Here is a 24,175-nt window from a genome sequence, read left to right on the forward strand (position 1 = left end):
TGCGCCTCCGGTGGCCTCAGGCCAGTGGACAGGGCGCACGTACCACCTGCTGCCCGGGCACACAGGGGGTCGCCGTGGGGAGGGGGAGGCGGCTCACGGGGCACGGGGCTGGAGGCCACCCCGGGGGTGGGGACAGCAGCAGGCAGGGACCCCTCAGGCCCCTGCAGGACAAAGGCCAGCTGACTCGTGTCACAGCGGGGCCACCTGGGAGAGTCTCCGGTCTATCCTCGTGAGAGGCTGAGTGGGTGACCCCTGCTCTGTCACTTGTGAGAATCAGACAGGGCGCACGCGTGCACCAGCGGGAGGCCCAGGGGCTCTCCTTCCTCAGTGAAGACGCCCCGGTGGGCAGGTGAGTGAAGGAGGGAAAGAGTTAAGATTCACGCCCCGCGCGGGGAAGCCGCCGCAGGAAGGTCACTCCGGCAGCAGGGACAAACAGATAAGGCCCTGTTGTTTTCTGCCACAGCTCCGTCCTTTCTCGTGACTGTGTACCTTTCCATATTTGCACTGTGGAAAGGGATTTTTAAACAAGCCGTGACCTTCACTCTCTTCTGACAATGTTGGGCCTCTTCCCGTAGGTCGTCCAGGCCTGAAAAGGGCTCCTACCCTTTACCTCTGGGCAGGGGCACATCGACGAGACCCAGGAGACAAGGGAAAGCAACGTATCCGTTTACAGGTTAGGACACCCAGGCTAGAGGTGTTGAGGAAGTTGCCCGAGGTCGCCGAGCATGTCCTCTCCTCTGGCCCCGTCTACTGCTAATCCGAGCACGGCGTTCAGGTGTCAGCAGAGGAGACATACGACAGCCCTTCAGATCTGCTCAGGAGTCGGAGACGACAGTGCCCCGTGGGCTCACTGGCACAGCTGGCCCCTGTGCCAGGTCCTGGGGGCGTCCTGGCCCTTTGCGGACAAGGCTCAGGAAATTCGCAGACAGCAAAGGCCAAGCCCCAGCTGATGCACCGGTGACACCCGGGGACTAGAGCTCGGGTTCCCTGTGTCTTACCGGCACCTGCACCTCCCCGGTGCACGCCATCTCCCTCATGTCCCCACAGGCCCCTCTCTGGACACTCAAGACACTGTGGTTGGCAATGGGAGCTGTCAATCAGTCACTCGTGGGGCTCTTCAGTTTAGTTCATCTAAAAAAAAAAAACTGTCTTACTCTTATCATTTCAGATGCAAACTCTTTAAAAGTTAAGATTTCCAGCAGGCGAAGCATAAAAAAAAAAAATCTCAGGACAGAGACATCTGCAGTCAAGTTTGGCGCCAGAGAACACTGGCTCGGACGTGCCATTAAGAGATCTTGTGTGGTGCCTGACCTGTGGTGGCGCAGTGGATAAAGCGTCGACCTGGAAATGCTGAGGTCGCCGGTTCGAAACCCTGGGCTTGCCTGGTCAAGGCACATATGGGAGTTGATGCTTCCAGCTCCTCCCCACCTTCTCTCTCTCTCTCTCCCTCTCTGTCTCTCTCTCTCTTTCCCTTTCTCTCTCCTCTCTAAAATGAATAAATAAAAATAAAAAATAATAAAAAAAAGAGATCTTGTGTGGTGAGATTCTTCCCCAGTATTTCAGACCAAAGAGCTTCCTGACCTGAAGAGGTTAGGGGTGGGGTGGGGGTATCCCCTGTAGGGACCATCCCTGAGGTGAAGGGAAGTGTGAGAGTTCTGAGGTGCTGTCGCTGCCCTTTCTCGTCCTGTCTTAACGTGGGAAGCACCCAGTCCCAACTAAAGGAGCCTCAGTTACAGCCCTTGGGAGCTGGACATCCCGCGTCCTTGTGTGGAACTAGTTTCTCCACGGAGACAGAGCTATGCCTAGCTTTCCGCAGGGCCGTCTCCCCAGCGGAGAGCACTGCCTATCAGTGGGTGGCTCACCAGAAATCCCTGCCGCTTGCTGTGCTGACAGCGATGAAACTTTTGGTCTCTCCATAGTTTAACAGGTCAACAAGAACAAGCAGGAGTCACTGTCCACGGACACGGGGCGCTGGCCTCCAGGTGACGCGCTGCTCAGCGTGTTTCCCGCTGTCCTTGCCAACCTCTGAGCCCATCAGTCTGGGTGTGCCGCTCCTGTCTCTGGGGTGCCACGCTATCTCCGAGGAATCACACAATCACAGGTCCTGGAAGGACGCCACCTTGTTCTCAAAGCTCCTTCTCCCCGGTTGTTTTTCAGACTTTGGGTCGGTTTCTATCTCTGGATCTTCCTACCACCGGATACTGGGTTTCAGCTTTGGTTCCCTCCGTGGGACGCGGCACAAACATGGGCAACGGGGTCACCCTCTGACTTAAACCACTGCTTGTCTCGTGGTGAAAGGTGACCGGCTTGACTTTCACGACAGGAGGGACCAGTGTCAAGTCGGGAAACCTGAGCCCACTTCCCGGGGATCTGATCCTTGGGAAACGGGCGAAGTCTTTAACAAGGGAAACAAAGAAACTGAACAGAACATCAGGCAAAAGAGCAGTGTTTACATGAGAATTAGGTTGCTGTGTACAGGAGTCTCTGCGGGCCCACGGACACCCTTCACAGAGAGTTTCACAACGCCCATCTTGGGACTCTTTTCAGAGCCAGATTAGAGGCTTCCCACGGGAACACCCGCGATGGCTCTTCCGGAAGAACCCCCTCTGGACCACTGCCGTGTGGCTCAGCTGAATCACTCATTCTTCACTTCACCCTATTTGGCTCCGTACAATGTTGAAGAATTTACTGCCATGTAAACGGTTCCGCTGGAGGGGAGGGCTTTCTGGGAATTTCCAAAACGCTCTGAGCGCTGAGTTCATGGGAAATTTCCCGTCCAGTCCGCCAAGAAGGCGTCCAAGCTGCATGTGCCTGAAACAGGCTGGAAGTGCTGGCGGTGCCTCGGTCCCATAGAGCACACAGCTGCCTGCCACTCACAAACCAACTCCTCCCGCCCCCGGAGCGGCCCACCACGGATTCCCACCTGCCTGCCCACTCTATAAGGCACAGCAGAATTCAATAGGTCACTGGGCCTTTGAAATGAGACGGCACCACTGCACCCCGGGAAACAGAAACAAGACGCATTGCTCCTGACAAACCCCCAGTGGGAAGCTGGCAATTCCCTAGAAAAGAGCGACTCTGACTAAAGTGGCCTCTTAGTGTTTTGGGAGGAAAAATGTCTCCGTCTCTCTGACTTAAAGCTTCCTTAACGTGTGATAAAAACAAAGTCTTTTAACAAAATCACAGGAGAGGAAGGATTTAAATGGCAGCTCAGTGAGCAGCATGTCTAGGCAATAAAAATCAACGCGCGCTCTCTTTCTCAACAGGAGTCACACCTGGGGCTCGCCAGGTTGTGTCCCAGCCGCCGCCTCGTTTTAAAGGGGATGTCCCCCGCCCCGGCGACCACGGTCCACAGACAGATCGTGGACGGCGCGCCATGAAGGGGAGGTGTTGGCGCCTCAGGGCCCAGTTCCGAAGGGTCATCCAACCGGGTCTGAAGCTGGGAGCAGACCTCCATTCTAATGGCAGAGATACAAAACGGCACATTCCCGTGGTTTTCCCTGGAGTACTCGAGGTGGCTACGGGGAGTCTCGGGAAAAATGCTCCAGACCAAACCGTGGAGTGGCTCACTCCGACCAACCCCCGGGCCGCCCGTTGTGAGAACACCCCTGGGAGTCGGTTTCTAGAACCCTACAAAGTGATCCAGGCCACGAGGAGGCGTCAGTCCTGCTGAAAGTGTCCGTCACGTCCGCCGTCTTGCCTGCGCCTTCTCTCCCAGCCTCGTCACCTTTTACTCAAAGACGAAGTCAACTTTGAGAGGTGACGGTCACATGCGCCTCCTTGTACAGGAGTCATCGGGGAAATTAATCGCAGGCCCAGCTCCCTCCGACCTGTGGCAGTCTGTACCTCAGTTCTGCATCAAAACAGCCAATAAAGATGAAAACTATTCTCTTAATTACCCCAGGGGCCAGGTCACGAGACAGGGTCAACCCGACAGCCTTTGTCCCCAAGGACATACCCCGCTTAAGAGCGGGGCTGCGGAAGAATGAAGAACGTGTGTGTATGCACGCATGCGCATGTGCATCTGCATGGGAGAGTCACGAGGGCACAGCCTGGCTCCCGGCTGTGTCCCAGGGCGTCTGCTGGGCCGGGAAGCAGGGAGGCTGCTCTCTGTGACCTTGCTGCTCTGGGCACCCCTGGGGTTCCCCATGGGCCCCTCACTTTCACTCAGCTGGGAAGCATGAGGCAGAGGAAGAGGAGTGAAGAGCAATCGCAGGGACGAAGGACCGCTACTGCCCGGCTACCCAGCATGGCAGCAGCCGGCTCCTGTCAAGCACGCAGCCTAAACAGGAGGCTCGAGACAGGAGCGTGTGAACGGAGTCACAGAAAACCACCTGGCAATGACCAGACGGGCAGAGGACATGAAGGTCAAGCGTTATGCTCAAACACTCCGGAGACTGGAGGGTCCCTCTCCCTCCCTCGGGCTCGGGACGGGAGCTGCGCCCCTGAGAGGAGCTGCTGATCGTCTTCAGCCTGGACCCCGGGTCCTGTCCCACTCGACCTCATCCCAAGGTCAAGGGCCCTGAAAGCTGACAGGAGAGGCATGTTGACAAAGGATTTGATCAGATTGTGTGACCAGAGCCACAGGAACCAGAAATCGGTTCAGATCGTCAACAATCAACACACATCCACAGAGTGTGTCCTAAGTGTCAGGCCCCGTGCTGGGTGTTCGTTCCTCAGAAGTCAACGAGACGAGGGCCCTGCCCGGGACGGGTTGACAGTTCCATCTGGCAGGCGGGCGTGAGCCTCGAGACCGGTGCTAGCAGGGAGCAACACCCAGGGTGCTCAGGGATTCGTCCAGGTGTTTGAGGAAGGACGGCTTCCTGGAGAGCCTCATGCCTGAGCTCATTCCCAAAGGGTGAGTAAGAGCTGGCCAGATGCTGTCAAGGGGGCAGAGCCTTCCTGGAAGAGGCGGGATTACGAGAAAAGGTATAACAACCTCTGGTGAGCTGCAGGCGTCCTGCTTTCCTGGGCGCGGGGCCCACGCACGCGGTGAATCAACACAGGGCTGGGGCGGTGGGCGGACAGGTCAGAGCAGAGGTGTGTGGGCGGGCGGGCAGGCAGGCAGTCCAGGTTGTTGTTGAGGTTGAATGGCAGCGGGCAGGATTAACACCAGGCGAAAGGAGAGGAGGGCTGCTCAGCCCACCTGGGAGCAGACCGGCTCCGCTGGGGTGCAGGCTGCAGGAACGGACGCGTCAGTCTGGCTCTCTCTAGGATAAGGCATCGCGTGAGAGGGCGTGCCCACTGCCTGCGGGAGACACTGACTGGGTGGCATGATGCGTGGCCCTCGGTGACCTCTCATTGTACAGAGTGTGGCCACCTCCGTGACTCACCCACAGGGGCTGATTCAACTGAGGTGTAGAAGAGGATGGTTTGTTCAGTCAGCCTCCCTGACAATGAAGCCGACAGAGCTACCGTCCACATTTGGGTTGGGCAGGAGGGAAGGTCTGTTTTCAACCCAGAATAGAGGAGGACACCGAGAGAGGATTAACCGGGTTTCACAAACAACAGGACTTCCATGGAGGGAGGAGTCGCAGGAGTCTTTGGGTAATTGCAGGTTAGTTCCCTGAACCACCCTTTCAGGGAAAAAAAAAAAAAAATCAAACTAGAAGTTTCTCTCCTTTCTTGCTCTATCTGCCCACCCTCCTCTCACTTCTGGGCGCCTGAGGATCAGCCCACTCAGAGCGGTAAGTTCCGAGGCGTCTCGTGAGCCGATGTGGCTCCATGGCTCTGAGCCCGTCTGGTCTGTGGGTTTAGTGTTGTTAGGCTTGGAATTGAGTCTGAAGCCAACACTCCCTGGGAGTTCCTCCTCGATGCCCCACGGACGCTATACTTGTGACATGCATGGTGACTGGACGCGGGTTGGTTTTTCCCGTACATCAGACCATTCTCTGTGACGCCAGCTAGGTGTCCCATAATTCCATTCAGTTCTCCCACTTCCTGCCCAGAGACAGGGTCCGACCCCACAGGTGAGGGGCTCGGTCCCTCAGGACTGCTCCCGCTCACGTGCCAATGGCCAGGCCTAGGTGGCCGCCTGAACTTCCCACTGACTGCCATGATTCAGGGTCCTCAGGGTCCCCAGGACCCCCGCCTTGGGCTCAGTACAGTGCTAGAATGGCTCCCAGAACTCAGACCCACGTCGCCGCACACAGGTTTGCCATGAAGGATGCAGAGATGCGCAGAGCAAGGCGCAGGAGGGTCCCGCGCACAGGAGCCCGGGTCCCTGTGGAGTTGGGGCGCTCCATTCTCATCAGCCCACCCAGAGGCGCTCTGAACCCTGTGCTGTTGGTATGTGGATGGGGCTTCATCCTGCCGGCGGGATCGCCATGAACTTCCAGCCACTCTCCCCTTCTCAGAGGGGACAGTGAGGGGGCCCAGAGGGTCCATTGCTTCTGACCATGGCTGCGTCTTCCTGCTGACAAGCCCTCCTCACCCTGAGGCCATCCGTGTGCCCACCCAGAGTCACCTCCTCAGGACAAAAGACACCTCTCTTCTATCACCCGGGGAATCCCAAGGGAGTTAGGAGCTCCGTGCAGGAACTGGGGGTGGGGGGCACAGAGGCCAATATATATACCTTCTATTACTTCACAAACCCCCATCACTTCTGCCCCTGAATGTTGATATTATCTTTCAGTGTATTCTTACCTCTTAGGAAAAAAACCCCACACAGGCCAGTTTCCCGCCAATGCCGATTTCAGTGGAATCGACCACGTAACAAGGAGTAAGTGTTTACGGTTATGTCAACCAGGCTGACAGGACGCGAGGAAAACACTAGCACTCAGTCATCCTCAGAAAGAGACGGGCCCTGATGTGAGGAAACGGAGGCAGTTCATCCCAAACAGCAGCAACAACAACAAAGGAATCACAGCAGCTGAACCTGAACCAAAAAGTTACTTGACTCGTGAGTCTGCTTCACCCCAGAGATGTCACATACACACAGTCCCCTGTGTCCCCGGATTAGTACGAATGTTCCCTGTTGTCACGATGCCTCAGTGGCCTTGGACACGAGAAGACCCAAGGTCTCCACCCTGAGAGACGGTGAGCACCGCAGCAGGGAGCCCCAGGGTTCCACCCATGACCGTGTGGGGAGCGCCCACGTGACTCACCGAGCGTGGTATCATTTTAAATCCTTCTAGGAAGCCTCCTGGCGTCACGGCCGCATGCCAGGCCCTGCCGGCCAGACACATCCTCTCCCTGAGCACTGCCATTCATCCTCTGGGCGTTGGTGGCAGAGACGTGAGGAGGAAGGGACAGGTGTTTCCAGTCATGGTTATCTTAAGTTGTGGGCCTTGCATCATTTAAAAAATCAGTGTGTCATTAGAAGTTTAATCACATTTCCCGTTTCGAGAGTCCTTTGTCTTGGTGTGGCCAAGTCGAGTGCAAAATAAGCACCATCACAAACCATAAGGATGAGAACAACAGCAAATATTTTCTGGTCTCATTTAGGGTCAGGCTCAGGACCAGACGCTTCCATCTATTAACTTATTCGACCTTCGTCCCAGAAGCATTGAATCAATTTGTAGTTTTTGGGTTTTTTTGTTTGGTTGGGTTTTTTTTTTTGTTTGTTTGTTTTTTGTCTTAATGTGCTCCAAAGCACATGGTTTGAATTAATTGTTTTGAGTGTTGAGAGGAGCCTTCCTTTACGTCAGTGGGAGGCACTCCTCACAGGACGTCTGAATGGTGCTCACCTCTCGGGGATGGGAAGGCATTTCCTGTCTGCTTCCACGATGATCCACGTATCAGAAAGGTGTCCCTTAATGGTCACCAGAAAGCTGCCTCTTTCTATTTTTGAAAAACCTATTGTGAAATATTTCTGACACACAAGAGTTGTCAGGTGGGCCCTGGCTGGGTAGCTCAGTTGGTTAGAGCGTCATCCCCGATGCACCAAGGTGGTAGGTTCAATCCCTGGTCGGGGCACATGCAGCAATCAACCAGTGAATGCATAGATAAGTGGAACAACAAATTGATGCTTCTCTTTCTCTCTCTCCCTCTCTCTCTAAAATCAATGCAATATTTTTAAAGAGTTGTCAGCTTGATGAAGGATGGGGGGTTCCTCTGAGGGATGGGGATGTGCCCTTTCACGGGCCCCTCACACTTCCTTCCAGCGGTCAGGGGCTGAGGACCGTCCGCACTAAAGACCGGAGTCTACAAGGCAGAGGGAAGATCGCTGTGAGGCTGGGTGTCCGTTCCCGGTCGTGGTTCCGTTCTACTCCATCTGTGTCCGGTCGGAAGAGAGTCCACAACTGTGCCCACGTCTGACGGGGGCTGCTGTTTGCGTTTCCTGTACAAGCATTTCCATAAACCTAGTTGTTTCGTTCTTCCTAGTGTTGGCCTCTGCCTTGGATTCCCTGAGTTTATTCCATCCTGGCGTCCTCTGTGTGTCTTCTTAAGCCTCCTTGAAGCCTTTTAGGAATGAGGCAAGGGTTACACAAACACTAGGACCTCTCAGGAGTCCCTCACCCCTCCGAGTTCACACCCGTCGGCGCTTTGAGCTCTGGGCCGGTCAGGATGCCGTTTCATGAATTACCGCCTCCATGTACCCTGAAGGCAATGGGCTCCCAAAGATGCGGAACAGACCCTCGGCGGGGTGTGCACGCGCAAGAAAAACCAGGCCCGAGGCGTTATCCCAAATCTATACTCACGATCATGGCTTAGGAAGTACCTCAGGGGCCTTTGGTGTCAGAAAAGCCGCATGAGTCGAAGCAGATATTATTAAGTGATTTGCTCGGGGTTGCTGGAGACTGTGGGGCCCTCTGGAGAACCGTTGGAGGAGAAGGAATTATGTCCTGCCGTCTCCACCACTTGTGTTTTCAAGAACCTCTCATCGGACCCCTGGCACGGCCCTGAGTGCCCGCTAATCCAGTTGCTATAGCTACAACAATTAATTACAGGCCTAACTAGCCTTACTTGGACATTGTAGCAATTCAATTAAAATCTGATTTTATTCTGCCTGTCCTTGCAAGGATATTTTTTGGCCTCCGGCTCTGAAAACTGTCCATAATATGGATTAAGGGGGTCCCGGGGGTTGTCACGTCCATTCCCGGCGGCATCTTTGGTTCGAACGTGATGGGACCAGAGCTCGGCTGCCCTGAAACAGACTTTGGTACAAGCGCCAACCGTTCGGGAGATTTGCACCAGACAGCTGAGCAAACCATACAGCGAATACCCAGCGGGGAGAGGCTGCTGCAGTGAAGAGATTGTTTTACCCTTCTTAATTCTAACCACGTATTTAAACTGGAATGAGGAGACACGGGGTTCCTAGATCAGTGGACGAGCCCAGCCACTGGCGGATGATATCTGGAGACACTCCGCGGGGGTCCGGCCGGGGAGCCGGGTGGCAGGAGGCACCTGCTCAGGGCTGTCCCGAGACTGGCGGGGGCCTGGAGGCGGCAGGACTGACCGACGCTCCTCGGTGCCCTGACACGGTCCGTCTCCAGGTGCCTGATGGAAAGGTGCCGGCTGGGAAGGCTGTAGCATCCCCCCTTCAGCTGAGGGCTGGCGTCAGAGCCCAGCCCCTGCCTCTCCTGGGAGGGGGACCGTTTCAGAGGGGTCTTGTTCCAGTTTGCAGCACTGCCCGGGACAGCTCTAGATAAAACCCACACTGGTGAAGTGCTGCAGGTAGCAGCTTTTCCCCGCCTTTTCTTTTTCTAATCACAAAAGAGATTCTGTCCACTTAAGTGACGGAGCTTTTCTGATGTCCCTGTGTGTCCACCTGTCCCTCTCCCTTCTTTAGTCCCATTAGGCTGCACTTCCCTGCACCGGGCACTGTGCTGGGCGATCTTCCTGCATCATTCGATTTTGCAGATGTGGAAACGGGGGCCCTGCGTGGTGCAGCGCTCGCCCGAGAACTCCGAGAGAGAGCTGTGGGCGCGTCCCTAGACCGTATTCTCAGCTGCTCCCTAGTGCCTCCTCTGCTCCGACCCATCCTGTCCCAAGTCAGCCCCCAGTCCCTGAGGATGGCCCCCAGTCCGGACCCTGGCCTGCCTGCCAGCCACGCACCCCTGCCGTGCCCCCCAGTGCCCACTGCCACGTGATGCACCCACGATAGCACCGGCAGCCCCCTCGGCCTGCACGTCCGTGCCCCCCGGTGCCCACTGCCACGTGATGCGCCCACGATAGCACCGGCAGCCCCCTCGGCCCAGTGCCCACTGCCACGTGATGCGCCCACGATAGCACCGGCAGCCCCCTCGGCCCAGTGCCCACTGCCACGTGATGCGCCCACGATAGCACCGGCAGCCCCCTCGGCCTGCACGGCCCCCCACCCACGCTCGCCTCTCCTCCGGCCTCACCTGGACCGCTGCTGGGGCCACCCTGCACGTCCAAGGGAGGAACCGGCCCCTGGACGCACACCAGAGCGCAGGTTGACATGCGATCAGGATGCACACGGGGTCTCCCCTGCCCCCCGCACTCGGTGCTTGGGCCCCCTGTGCTGTCCTCAGCGGGACAGGTGTCTGAGGGGGCCGTCCCCTCGGTGACGGCCAGGTGCCGCCTCCTCTGGAGCGCTCCCACACCCCATCACACAGTCGGATGTGGCCTTCCCGTGGCCCGCGTGTGGCAAGAGGTCTACCAAGAACCCTGAGAGCTACTTCCCATTCTGAGCATAAGTCACACGTGGCGGGCCTTTAATCAAACAGAATATCTAACTCTGAGCCAAGAACTGGGTCTTGGGGCGCCTCCCGCCGGGGTCCTCCGTGAGCCTGCCGACCCTGGACTCAGCTCAGCTATGAAGCTGCGACTCTCTGACTTTATTTTTTAACTAACAGCCCCCTCCCCTTCAGTTCAAGACCAAGAAGACACCTCCAGGAGCCCCAAAGGCATCTCTCAACCTATCCAACGCCACCCCTGAAAGGCAGCAAGAGCAGCCGCCCATCACGGTCCCAAATGCCCAGGGGACCCAGGGGGCCAGTGGTCCCCGGGAAAGGGGGAGAACACACTGTCTTAGGTGGACTCGGTGAGGTTAGCCACACTTGCGGTGGCGTCCTCTACCACGGCAGGGGTCACTGAGGTGCCTGGAGGCTCCCCTGCGCTTTTCTCTAAGTGCTGCTCACCTGAGAGCAGGCGCAGTCACACCACCTCTGCTGAAGGAAACGAATGGGGAAGATGGCCCGGGGACAGCTATGCCCTATGCAGTCACTATGGCAACGCTGCCATCACAGGGCAACCCACCCAGGCCAAGGCCGTGCAGAAGACAGAATGGCGGAGTCTGCTTGCGCCTGCGCCCTTCCTCCCCCCCGCCCAGACCGCATGGGGTCACAGGAAGACTGGAGGGCTTTCTCATTTCTGTTTAGGGCACCTTCTAACTTCTCCCCAGCCAGATCTTAGGGTGCCCAGGAGGCAGCTCAGCAGACCTGACCTAGGCCCCTGGGCGCCCTCCAGCTCCCGGCTGGGGCAGATCCTGTGCTGATGCCCGCTGAGGGCACCGATGCCCTCTAGTGGCAGGCAGAGCGAGTCAGCCCTGTGGCCTGAGCGTCCCCCAGGCTAGACAGAGAGCAGGGCTGGAACTGGCCCCACGGTGCACCAGCTTCTCTCAGGGACAGGAACCGCAAGCCAAGCTCCTTGCGGCTCCCAGGGTTTTAGGAAGTGGGTGACCCCCCCCCCTTCAGCTCTCTCGCTCTCTGTTCATACAGCCCAGCCCCCCAGAGGCTGAGGACGCTCCCAGGTGGAACCCTCTCTCCCCACACCACCCGGCCTGTGTCCCTGAGTCACTCAGCCTGAGTCTGGCCATGCTGGCCCCCAGATTATAGGTCCTTCGTTTTAAAATTTTTTTTTAAATTGAATTTAGTGGGATAACACTGGTGAGTAACATACACTTTGCAGGTGTCTGATCTTAGAGCTCCTGTCTGTGCACCGCATGGCGGGCCTCCTGACCACCAGGGAAGCCACTCACAGGACACACGGGCCAGCCACCGACAGGGGAGAAGGTGCCTGCAGACGAGGCCTGCGGGAAGTGGCTGATATCCAAAATAGGTAAAGAACTCACACAACTCAGCAACCACAGAAACAAGGAAACAGCACGATTAAAAATGGGCAGGACCCTGGCTGGTTGGCTCAGTGGTAGAGCGTCGGCCTGGTGTGCAGGAGTCCCGGGTTTGATTCCGGGCCAGGGCACACAGGAGAGGCGCCCATTGGCTTCTCCACCCCTCCCCCTCTCCTTCCTCTCTGTCTCTCTCTTCCCCTCCCGCAGCCAAGGCTCCATTGGAGCAAATGATGGCCCGGGCGCTGGGGATGGCTCCATGGCCTCTGCCTCAGGCGCTAGAGTGGCTCTGGTCGCGACAGAGCGACACCCCGGAGGGGCAGAGCATCACCCCCTGGTGGGCGTGCCGGGTGGATCCCGGTTGGGCGCATGCGGGAGTCTGTCTGACTGTCTCTCCCCGTTTCCAGCTTCAGAAAAATACAAAAAAAAAAAAAGAGCAGGGGACCTGAGTGGACACTTTGCCCAAGAGGACATTCAGATGGGCGACAGGGATACGAAAAGATGCTCAACTTCACTGGCTGTCGGGGGAAGGCAAACCAACAGGACACCAGGACACCGGCCCCCGCCTGTGAGGACGCTATCTATGAGGGAGGCAGCAAGGACCCTCGTGCACTGTTGCTGGGACTAGATACTGGTGCAGTCGCCACGCCAAACAGTATGGAGCTTGCTCAGAAAAATGAAGAGTAGAGCGACCATAGGACCCAACGATCCAGTGTCTTGTGTATATCTACCGCAGAGGTTTTTTTTTTTTGTATTTTTCTGAAGCTGGAAACAGGGAGAGACAGTCAGACAGACTCCCGCATGCACCCGACCGGGATCCACCTGGCACGCCCACCAGGGGGCGATGCTCTGCCCATCTGGGGCGTCGCTCTGCCGCGACCAGAGCCACTCTAGCGCCTGGGGCAGAGGCCAAGGAGCCATCCCCAGCGCCCGGGCCATCTTTGCTCCAATGGAGCCTCGGCTGCGGGAGGGGAAGAGAGAGACAGAGAAGAAGGAGAGGGGGAGAGGGAGAGGGGTGGAGAAGCAGATGGGTGCTTCTCCTGTGTGCCCTGGCCGGGAATCAAACCCGGGACTTCTGCACGCCAGGCCGACGCTCTACCACTGAGCCATCCAGCCAGGGCTCTACCGTAGAGTTTGAAACACTCACTGGTAAAGACGTAGTGCTGCTGTGTTCACTGCGCTATCGTTATTCAGAGTAGCCAAGATTGGTTGGATGAACACATTTTTTGTTGTTTTTGACTGAAAACCACTCATTTAAGCAAAGTCATGTGGTTGGATAATCTGAGGAATCTTCTGGTCTATGCAGGAAGAGCTACTACCCACGTGGGCTTCCCCGAGGGCTCGATCCCTTCACCAAGGTGAGGGACAGAGGCACATTGCTGGGCTGGTGGGACGTACTGTGACAGACTGAGTCATGTCCCTCCAAAGCTCAAAGGTTAAAGCCAGAGCCACCATGTTCAGAGGCAGGAAGTAATTTCGATTCAATGAGGTCTTAAGGGTGAAGCTTTAATCCCAACAGGATTAATGTCCCTTACAGGAAGGGACACACGAGCTCTCTCCCCTTCCTGCCAGGGGAGGACACAGCGAGAAGGCGGACTTCTGCAAGCCCTGAAGAGGGCCACCAGGAACTGAATGGGCCAGCACCGTGACCTGGCGACTTCTCGCTAGGACGACCAGTACAACAGCGAATGGAAATAACGATGATAATTCTTATTTCTAATCTTCAAGAAATGCCTTCTATACCATACCGTAAAGTATCATTTTTTGCTGTCGATTGTTCTGAGGGGCAAAATTGGAAGGTTGTTTTTTTCTTTCTATTTCTTGTTGGCTGAGTTTTATAAGCAGTTAATAGGTTTTATCAAATGGTGACTCTGTAGCGATTGAGATCCTCATGTCATTTTGTTCCTTTACTCTGTCAACGTGAGAAAGTATACTGATTGATTCTCCGGTGTAAAATGAATCTTCTATTTCTGGAATGAAGCAAAATTCAATGCGATATATTGTCTTTTTTTTTTATCTATTGGTGGATTTGTTTTGCCAAGATTTTATTGAAAATATTTGTATTTATGTTCTTGAGATTGGTCTCTAATTTTTCTTCCTTGTAAATGTTCATGGCATGCTTTAATTTCAAGGTAATACTGGCCTCAGCTGTGCCTGCAGGTTTACTTGTGGGAATTTTGTTCGTTACACATTCAATTTTTTCAATCAATATAGAAAATTTTTTAGACATTTTCTTCTTGTTTCCCTCTTGGTAAATTGTGGTTTTCTAGAAAATGTCTCACTTCACCTGTATTTTAAATTTTTATTGACACAAAGTTGTTCACAATATCCTGCCATCATTTTTTTTAATGTCTATAGACTATGATAATTCTTTTTTGTGTTCCTGATATCAGTAGTATGTCTTTTATCTCTTAATCACTCCTCCTTAGGATTTAATTTTTCAAAGCATTGACTTTGACCTTTGTAAGTTTTCTAATGTATATTTGTTCTATATTTAGCTAATGTTTGCTATCAAATTATTATTATAATTTCTTCTTTCTTAGGGTTTAACTTGATAAGTCTTTTTAAGTTCCTGTTCTAGAAACAACCAAGAAAATCAACACATGATTAAATTTTACTTGTCTTCTTTCCTGATTCACTTTAAGGGTGATTTTAACTGCCTCTCACACATTTCAGTGCATCATATCTTTATTTTCACATAAGTAAAATAACTTTAAATTTTCATTATGATTTAATCTTTGTTCATGAATTATTTAAACATATATTAATTCCCAAATATTTTATCATCTTCTAGTACACTTTATAACTGATTTCTAGCTTTATTTCACTGGAATTTTGTTAAGATTTGATTTATGGCCCGGCATAGGGCCAATATTGCTAGAGTATTCCGTGGGCTCTGAAAAGTCATGTCAGTTTTGAAGTAGGCTGCCCAGCTGGTAAATCAGATTGCTTAAATGTAATGCACCTGTAATAATTTGCAATAAAAAAAAGAATGTATAAAGATATGAATTGTATCATTATCCACAGAGTGAAAAATTAGAAACAAGCATAAAGTCCAAGATTAAGAGCCCTGGCTGGGTAGCTCAGTTGGTTAAAGCCTTGTTCCAATAAGCCAAGGTTGTATGTAGGTTTGATTCCCATTCAGGGCACACACAAGAATCAATCATTGAATGAAAAAATAGGTGGACCAACAAATCAATATTCCTCCCCCCTCTTTCTTCTCTCTCCAAAATTAATTTTTTTTTTTTTTTGTATTTTTCTGAAGCTGGAAACGGGGAGAGACAGTCAGACTCCCGCATGTGCCCGACCAGGATCCACCCGGAACACCCACCAGGGGGCGACGCTCTGCCCACCAGGGGGCGATGCTCTGCCCCTCCGGGGCGTCGCTCTGCCGCGACCAGAGAGCCACTCTAGCGCCTGGGGCAGAGGCCAAGGAGCCATCCCCAGCGCCCGGGCCATCTTTGCTCCAATGGAGCCTTGGCTGCGGGAGGGGAAGAGAGAGACAGAGAGGAAGGGGGGGGGTGGAGAAGCAAATGGGCGCTTCTCCTATGTGCCCTGGCCGGGAATCGAACCTGGGTCCCCCGCACGCCAGGCCGATGCTCTACCACTGAGCCAACCGGCCAGGGCTCTCTCCAAAATTAATTTTAAAAATTCTTTTAAATACAAAAATAAGGCTCTGGTTAAGTAAATTATGACACATCCATAAAATGGAATACTCTGAAAACATTTAAATGACATTAATAATGAATTTTTAGTAAAAACATTATATTACATATATGGAAAACAAGATGTAGGTTTCTATATATTGTGGGATTTTAGTTAAATAAATAAGTTACTTTTCTAACAGGAAATCCGTAACTAAGTTCGCTCTCTTTGTCTGTAGGTAAAAGGATTGTGGTGGTTATTTTTCTGTAATTGAAATAAATGATTTCCAGATGGGACTTTTTCCTCCTTTTTTCTTTATCTTACTTAAACTTATAAATAGGACGGATGATACAAATTGCAGCTCAGTTAAGGACACAATTTAAGGGCTTAAGGTTGTCGTAATTGTCTTCCACGCAGAGACTTTTCCCATGAAAGGAAAACATAGAAACATACCAAAGAGACCATTTACGTTGTCATAAAGTGTGCCAAGTCTCCAGTCACTGAGAGGAACGTCCCTCGTGCAAGTCGCCACCGGCACCTGACCCTAATCACATTCTGACTGGAGGCGGGGGGGGGGGGGGGGAGGGCTAGAAGACCAGGGTCTGCCTTCCTCCGTGAACAGTGTGCATCGCTTCCTAAACTTCATTAGAGGTGGTGACGACGTGTCCCCAACAGGAATTAATTTTATGCTAATCACACATGTCAGTGACTCTCAGAGCTGCTGCCCGCAGAGGCAAGGGCTGTGCAAATTCATTGCTTTCTTGTTTGGGGGAAGGTGTGGAACGGGCCAGGGGCGAAGTGAGGCATCGCTGGGACTCGTGTCAGTGTTTTCAGACTTGTTAATTAGCCCAGAAGTCCCCGTTTTATCATTTCATCCGGAGATGGTTTGGGGCCTCAGCCATCCCGGGGTCATGAAGCCTGACTCAGCTGATTAACACGGGGCTTGTCAGATAATTGGAAAGGTCACGGAACAGTGTCTAGCCTTTCTCCTAAAGCTAAAATTACTGTCAGAAAAAGAATGTCTGAGAGATAGTCCAGGAGCAGCTTCCTGGAGTCTGGCATGTCTGAACTGGAATTCTTGGGGGCCTGCCTTCTTGTGGTGTGTGGCCTTGGGAAAGAGCTTATTTATCTTGGTGAACCTGAGGTCCCCTCTCTGTGAAAATGCCAAGAAAAATGCCTCTCCCGGAGGGAGGGATGAGACAGCACACACTCAACTGAATTTACAGACCAGGGAGGATTTGCCTTAGGCAGATCAAACCAGAAATCAAATGTGCTGTCCGACCCACAGCAAGGGTGCAATGAATCTTCATTGGCTCGAATCTTCCTTCAACACTTCCTGGAATATCTTGCCTATTTGGCAGGACCGAGATGAAATGTCCGAACTATCTGGACATCTTGTTCTCCTGAGCTGCAAGGTGGGACGCCATACAGCCGTGGACACGGGGATGGGTGGGGAGGACGGAGGGAGAGGGGCCAAGTCTGGGGGGGATTCAGATTCAGGCAAAGCAGCCCAGTGAACTGACGGTGCACAGCAGTTACATTAGTCAAGCAACTGTGCTTACTGAGCAGCTATTATGTGATGGGCACTGAGTTTATTTTAGAGGACACAGTGGGGAACTTGATGAGCCCCCCTTTCTTCAGGGAGGTTGGAAGAACTTTGGAGAAAGAAGAGGAATCAACTGTTTCTTTTCTAGGACAAGAGAAATTCCCTTCAATTCGCCCTGTCTCCTTACCAATGCTACAGGGCCAGCAGGTATAGCAATTATTTTTTGAGTTCCTGTCTGGCACAGGCAGGACATGGGCAAGATCTCTCGGGCCCTGCACAGGGACTAGAGAATTTCTCAGGGCATTTCTGCTCCTCCTGTGGTCAGAGTTTTCATCTTTCTAGTGAAATCCTCTTGGCTATTTTCAGGCTAACCACAAGCAGATCTGGGAAGTGTCACACAGGGCGTGTTTCTCAACGGCCCTTTCTAAAACTGCTGTGACCTTTTGTTGGAAGGCATGTTTAAAAGTCTTTCTGCATCAGCCCTGGCCAGTTGGCTCAGTGGTAGAGCGTCAGCCTGGCATGCAGGAGTCCCGGGTTCAATTCCTGGCCAGGGCACACAGGAGAAGCGCCCATCTGCTTCTCCACCCCTCCCCCTCTCCTTCCTCTCTGTCTCTCTCTTCCCCTCCTGCAGCCAAGGCTCCATTGGAGCAAAGATGGCCTGGGCGCTGGGGATGGCTCCTTGGCCTCTGCCCCAGGCGCTAGAGTGGCTCTGGTCCCGGCAGAGCAACGCCCCGAGGGGCAGAGCGTCGCCCCCTGGTGGGCGTGCCGGGTGGATCCCGGTCGGGTGCATGCGGGAGTCTGTCTGACTGTCTCTCCCCGTTTCCAGCTTCAGAAAAATACAAAAAAAAAAAAAAAAGAAAAAAGAAAAGAAACTTCTACAGGGGTGACACTGACACCCCCTAAAGCAGAGGCTTCGGAAAGTCAGTCAGGGACCAGTGATCGAAGGGTCACAAGGCTGAGAGGCTGGGGGTGAGGGATAGTGTGTGAATTCCCAGGCCAGGGGGAGGGCGGGCACGGGCGCTGTTCCTCCCCGTGTGGGCAATGGCGTCGCACTGCGGGAGTGATGTGATGGAATGGGGAGGAGCCACAGCCAGGTGTTCAGTTTTCCTCGTGGGCCCCAACCCTGCAGATGCCTACCGATCTCACACCACCCCGCTCCCCCCTGGGCAGGGCAAAGGCCCAGCCTTCCTGGGGGGCTCCTGCCATTCCTTACCCAGGGAGCTGGGGGGAGCCAGAAACAGCCACTTAACCAGAAAGTAAACACCTGAGAGGAGAACCGTCTGGAAACCGGTGTTGTGGGGTGGGCGGGGTGTCTTCTGTTTTCTGAACAGCATGGGCCAGAGAAAGGGTGACTGGGGGGTCTGTCTGGGCACCCAGAACCTGGGCTCCTTGAAAACGGCTTGGCAGAGGCCCCGGGCCGGGAGTCCCCTGCAGCCCCAGGAGCACACGGCCTGTGTCAGCTGCAGGTGCCGCAGTCGGGGAGTGACCTGAAGATCTCGATGCTCGGAGGAGAGGTCAGCACAGAAACAGCTACCTGCAGAGACGCAGTGACGCTGTCCCTCCTCCCCTGGGGTTTGTGACCTGGTGTTCGCTGGGGACCCTGCGGGCCTCGCCGTGAGCTCCACTGAGCCTGACAGCATCTGGCGACCAGCTCACACTGCCTGGAGGTAGAAGCCTAGGACATGCAGTCACATGGGACTCCACACCCACGTGTGACCAGCTCACACTGCCCGGAGGTAGAAGCATTGGACATGCAGTCACATGGGACTCCACACCCACACGTGACCAGCTCACACTGCCCGGAGGTAGAAGCCCAGGACATGCAGTCACATGGGACTCCACACCCACGCGTGACCAGCTCACACTGCCCGGAGGTAGAAGCCCAGGACATGCAGTCACATGGGACTCCACACCCACGCGTGACCAGCTCACACTGCCCGGAGGTAGAAGCCCAGGACATGCAGTCACATGGGACTCCACACCCACGCGTGACCAGCTCACACTGCCCGGAGGTAGAAGCCCAGGACATGCAGTCACATGGGACTCCACACCCACGCGTGACCAGCTCACACTGCCCGGAGGTAGAGGCCTAGGACATGCAGTCACATGGGACTCCACACCCACGCGTGACCAGCTCACACTGCCCGGAGGTAGAAGCATTGGACATGCAGTCACATGGGACTCCACACCCACGTGTGACCAGCTCACACTGCCCGGAGGTAGAAGCATTGGACATGCAGTCACATGGGACTCCACACCCACGCCTGTCATTTCACCATGACAGGTGGGCTTTCGGTTAGGCCAAGGGGACCCTCTAACAGAACACGTCTGGGATAGGTCCGCAGAAGCAGACACACAGGCAAAGCATGGGAGCAAAGCAAGGCGTTCGGTTCCTCCCTCCCCTCCTCGGGTCCAGGAGCAGGAGGTTGTCCCTCTAACTGTCTGCCCCCTAGCTGCTCGCTCACTCCCTCTCGTCCGCATTGGCTGTGACCCTCCGCTCGCTCACTCCCCCTCGTCCGCATTGGCTGAGACCCGCAGCTTGCTCACTCCCCCTCGTCTGCATTGGCTGTGACCCTCCGCTTGCTCACTCCCCCTCATCCGCATTGGCTGTGACCCTCCGCTCGCTCACTCCCCCTCGCCCGCATTGGCTGTGACCCTCCACTCGCTCACTCCCCCTCGCCCGCATTGGCTGAGACCCGCAGCTTGCTCACTCCCCCTCGTCTGCATTGGCTGTGACCCTCCGCTTGCTCACTCCCCCTCATCCGCATTGGCTGTGACCCTCCACTCGCTCACTCCCCCTCGTCCGCATTGGCTGTGACCCTCCGCTCGCTCACTCCCCCTCGTCCGCATTGGCTGTGACCCTCCACTCGCTCACTCCCCCTCGTCCGCATTGGCTGTGACCCGCTCATTCTCCCTCATCCGCATTGGCTGTGACCCTCCGCTCGCTCACTCCCCCTCATCCGCATTGGCTGTGACCCTCCGCTCGCTCACTCCCTCTCGTCCGCATTGGCTGTGACCCTCCGCTCGCTCACTCCCCCTCGTCCGCATTGGCTGTGACCCGCTCACTCTCCCTCATCCGCATTGGCTGTGACCCTCCGCTCGCTCACTCCCCCTCGTCCGCATTGGCTGTGACCCTCCACTCACTCACTCTCCCTCATCCGCATTGGCTGTGACCCTCCGCTCGCTCACTCCCCCTCGTCCGCATTGGCTGTGACCCTCCGCTCGCTCACTCCCCCTCGTCCGCATTGGCTGTGACCCTCCGCTCGCTCACTCCCTCTCGTCCGCATTGGCTGTGACCCTCCGCTCGCTCACTCCCTCTCGTCCGCATTGGCTGTGACCCTCCGCTTGCTCACTCTCCCTCGTCCGCATTGGCTGACCCTCCGCTTGCTCACTCTCCCTCGTCCGCATTGGCTGTGACCCTTCGCTCGCTCACTCCCCCTCGTCCGCATTGGCTGTGACCCTCCGCTCGCTCACGCCCCCTCGTCCGCATTGGCTGTGAACGTGACCTTCCTGGGCCCCCAGACCGACGTCTGCAGGTGCGGGGAGAGAGACCCTGGTCCCTGAAGCCGGAGAAGACGCGGCTGTGAAGAACTGATGCTTGTTTCCGTGCTGGCGCGACGCCCCCAGGGTCTGCCGGCCCGTGCCCCGCGCCTCAGAGGGAGGGGAGCGTGGGAGCCCGGTGCCACCTGTGCCACCCGTGCGGGCCGCGCGTCTCAGTGGGCGCCTGGGCCCGGGAGAGGCAGGGCGTGCTTCCCTCTGATGCTGTCCCGCAACACCGACACCCTGCGCCTTGATTTCTCTGTTTCCCGGTTCGCGTCGCTGTGATTTGATCTAGTTCCAGAGGCACTGCGTGGCTCCGGGAGGCCTCCTTCCTCCGCAGACCGACACGGGAACGCAGGCACAAGCGCAGCAATAACCCTGCCCTAGGTGACGCCACAGACGACCCAGAACATCCTTCCAGGAGAAGCCGACCCTCTGGCTGACCTGCAAAGCTTGGTGCCCTCCCTAGTGACCAGTCAGCAACTGGAAGCTTCCAGGGGCTGCTCCTCAGAACCTGGTTCTCTGGACCCTCCAGGCAGCTCTGGGCCTCACCCCTGCAGACACAGGCGGGGCCTGTTCCCTCGCACCCCCGTCTCTGACGACGACGACGATGACGATGACGACGGCGATGGTGGGTCATGTCATCCCGGCCCCTGCTTTCGAGTTTACAACGATGGCCTTCCACTTCGCGGCCCACGCTTGCAGGGTGAGTTCTAACGAACAGCATGCTGGTCTGATAAAGTCTGACCCATTTGAAATATAAGAAGCCAAGCATCAAAGAGTCATTTTCTCAAGACACACAGCCAGCCAGGTGTGAAGATGGATGGATTCTCGGCCAGTGTCCCAGGATGAGGAGATGACCGACCCGGGGAAGCAAGGGGTGCGCACACACTCACCCCACACACTGCTGCCTCCCAGGGCCGGGCCAAGGCGCTGACGGCCCAAGCCACCTCCGTCTCCGCCTGACTCTCTGGAAATCACGGGGTACCAAAGAAAGGAGACTGAGCATCTCTCCACGTGCAGACAGCACCACGTGCACACAGGGCAGTCGTTTACCAAGCGGGCGCACCTTTCTTCTTTAATTCCTTCTCTTATCCACAAGGGAGAGTCTGGGAGATGTGGCCCAGAGAGTTCCTGATTTGGAGAAGGGAGGGAGGGAGGGAAAGAGGGAGGGAGAAAAAAGGGAGGGAGGGAGGGAGGAAGGGAAAGAGGGAGGGAGAGAGGGAAGGAGGGAGGGAGGGAGGGAGAAAGGAAGGAAAAGAAAGAGGGAAGAAGGAAGAAAGGGAAGAAGGGAGAGAGGGAGGGAGGGAGAGAAGGAGGAAAAGAAAGAGGGAAGAAGGAAGATAGGAAGAAAGGGAAGAAGGGAAGAAGGGAGGGAGGGAGGGAGGGAGGGAGGAAAAGAAAGGGAAGAAGGAAGATAGGAAGAAAGGGAGGAAGGAAGGGAAGAAGGGATGGAGGGAGGAAAGAAAGGAAAGAGGGAGGGAGGGAAGGAGGGATGGAGGGAGGAAAGAAAGGAAAGAGGGAGGGAGGGAGGAAGGCAGTAAGGGAAAGAGAGGGAGGGAGGGAAAATAGGAAAGAGGGAGGGAAGAAGGGAGGAAGGAACCAGAGATACTAAAACAACACAGATGAATCTCAACGTCATTCTGCAAAGTAAAGGCAGCTGTTTGCTAAAGGCCACATCCTGGAAGGTGCCAGTTGTACAGCATTCTGGAAAAGGCAAAACTAAGGGACAGAAAACAGGTCGGTGGTCACTGGGGGCTGGGTAGGGGAGAAAGGGAGTGGCTACACGGGAGCAAGAGGGACCATTTGAGGTGACTCAGCGGTTGCTATGCAACTGAGAGAGTGCACAGAAGTGCAGCCGCAAAGGATGCCCTTGCCTGTGTGACAATTAGCCCTTACTCTGTGTGACCGCTCTGGCCTGCTGGGGGAAGCCCGGCTGGCTAGGTGGGCTCTGTTTCCTGGAGAGAGTAAAAAGAACAATAAAAAAACACTCAGGCGGCTCCCTGGGAACACACCAAGTTATCTCCCTTCAAAGATGCCGCCCTCCCCGCAGAGTCGAGCAGGGGCCCGGGCCCAAGCACACTGCCTCCAGGGGAAAGCGTTTTATGCTGTTACCTGTCCCCTATATGGAGTGACAGTGTTACCTCCTCACACGGGGCAGAGAGGGTTCCGGAACCAATGTGATTTTAATTAGATGCTCCTCTTGCCAACTCGGTTATGAAGACGGCAGCACCAAGGTCAGGAGGAGATGGGGGGCTTTGATTGAAGCCCGTCCCGGGGAAGACAGCGTCAGTGCCATTGGAGACCCCAGAGAGGAGGTGACAGGTGCGCTTTCTATTGCTGCGTCCCTTGCATGGACAATTATGCTCTCCACAGGCATCTACGTTCTGATTTTCCAGGATCCTCATAACATATTGCAAATAATAATAATAATAATAATGTCTTTCAAACAATTCATTTGAATGATGTTCAGTTTTAAATAGAGGCCTGAAAAAAACACACACAGACCTATGCTGATGCCCCGCTAACCTGCACTGTCCTTAATAACCCTGAGTCACTAGCACCCCTGGGCGACCTGCCCCGTTACTCTGACGGCTAGGACGTCACATCTGTGACTTGCATCAGCCTTCCCTCTTCGGGGCAGGAGCAGAACAAGCAGGTTCTGCACAGCACTTTCCAAATTAACTCGAGCTCTGCATCTGTCTGCAGTACAAGTTTCGATCGTGGGGACAGACGGCGCCTGGGAGGTGGCAGGCACGAGGCAAAGGTTCCGCTTAACTGGGCACCCTTGTCACGGGGAGCCAGGTGTCACCCCTCGTGATATAAACAAGAGAAATAACTTAATCTTCTCAGACAGACTCAATGAATCCACGCTACCCTGAAAAAGATAAATTGGTACATAAAGCACAAAAAGGAGTCCCTTCAAGTGACATCTGCCTCCTGACTGTGAAACCGGAGAGAAGATTTAAAACTGATTATTAGCATGCTCAAGTTGAACACGGTAGAGGAGGAGGAAGAAGGGAAGGAGACGAAATTATTGTTGTTGAAGTTGAGGGTGGAGACAGAATTAAAAACCATCATCTCGTGGCTATTTCAGAAATGCTTCCTCAGAACCAGTGGTCTTCCTGGGAAAAGGACACAGGGTTGGCGGGGGGCAGGGGGCAGGGGGGAGGACAGGACACCCAGGGACCCTGTGGTTGACTTCCTCCCAAACATCCACAAACAGAAGTCAACATCCAGGATGATCCAGGCACCAGACTTTTCTTTATTCCATAAAAAAAAAAAAAAAAAAAGGCAAATGCCAATAAAACAAATTACTGTGAGCTCATGGGACTGGCAGATGGGACCTGAAGGCCAGATGTCCCCCAATGCCACTAAAATGGTAGAAAAGGAATTTTTGCGGAGGCTGAATGACAAGGGTAAAGGGAAGGAGCGGAGTCGTTGTGGAGGAGAAAGCGTGAGGCTGGAGG

General features: G+C 54.8%; 1 long non-coding RNA gene across 4 annotated transcripts; it reads left to right on the forward strand.

The window, feature by feature from the left end:
* The first annotated feature begins 1,308 nt into the window (after positions 1 to 1,308).
* Positions 1,309 to 9,984, forward strand: LOC136384647 (uncharacterized). 4 transcript variants are annotated; one of them, XR_010747628.1, is made up of 3 exons: positions 1,309 to 5,557; positions 6,653 to 7,038; positions 8,106 to 9,984. It is a non-coding gene; the product is annotated as an uncharacterized lncRNA (long non-coding RNA). The 4 variants fall into 4 exon arrangements; XR_010747631.1 differs by having other exon boundaries at positions 8,326 to 9,984; XR_010747629.1 differs by having other exon boundaries at positions 6,653 to 6,901.
* Positions 9,985 to 24,175: the final 14,191 nt, after the last annotated feature.

Source organism: Saccopteryx leptura, chromosome 13, assembly GCF_036850995.1.
Source record: "Saccopteryx leptura isolate mSacLep1 chromosome 13, mSacLep1_pri_phased_curated, whole genome shotgun sequence".
Taxonomy (NCBI): Eukaryota; Metazoa; Chordata; class Mammalia; order Chiroptera; family Emballonuridae; genus Saccopteryx; species Saccopteryx leptura.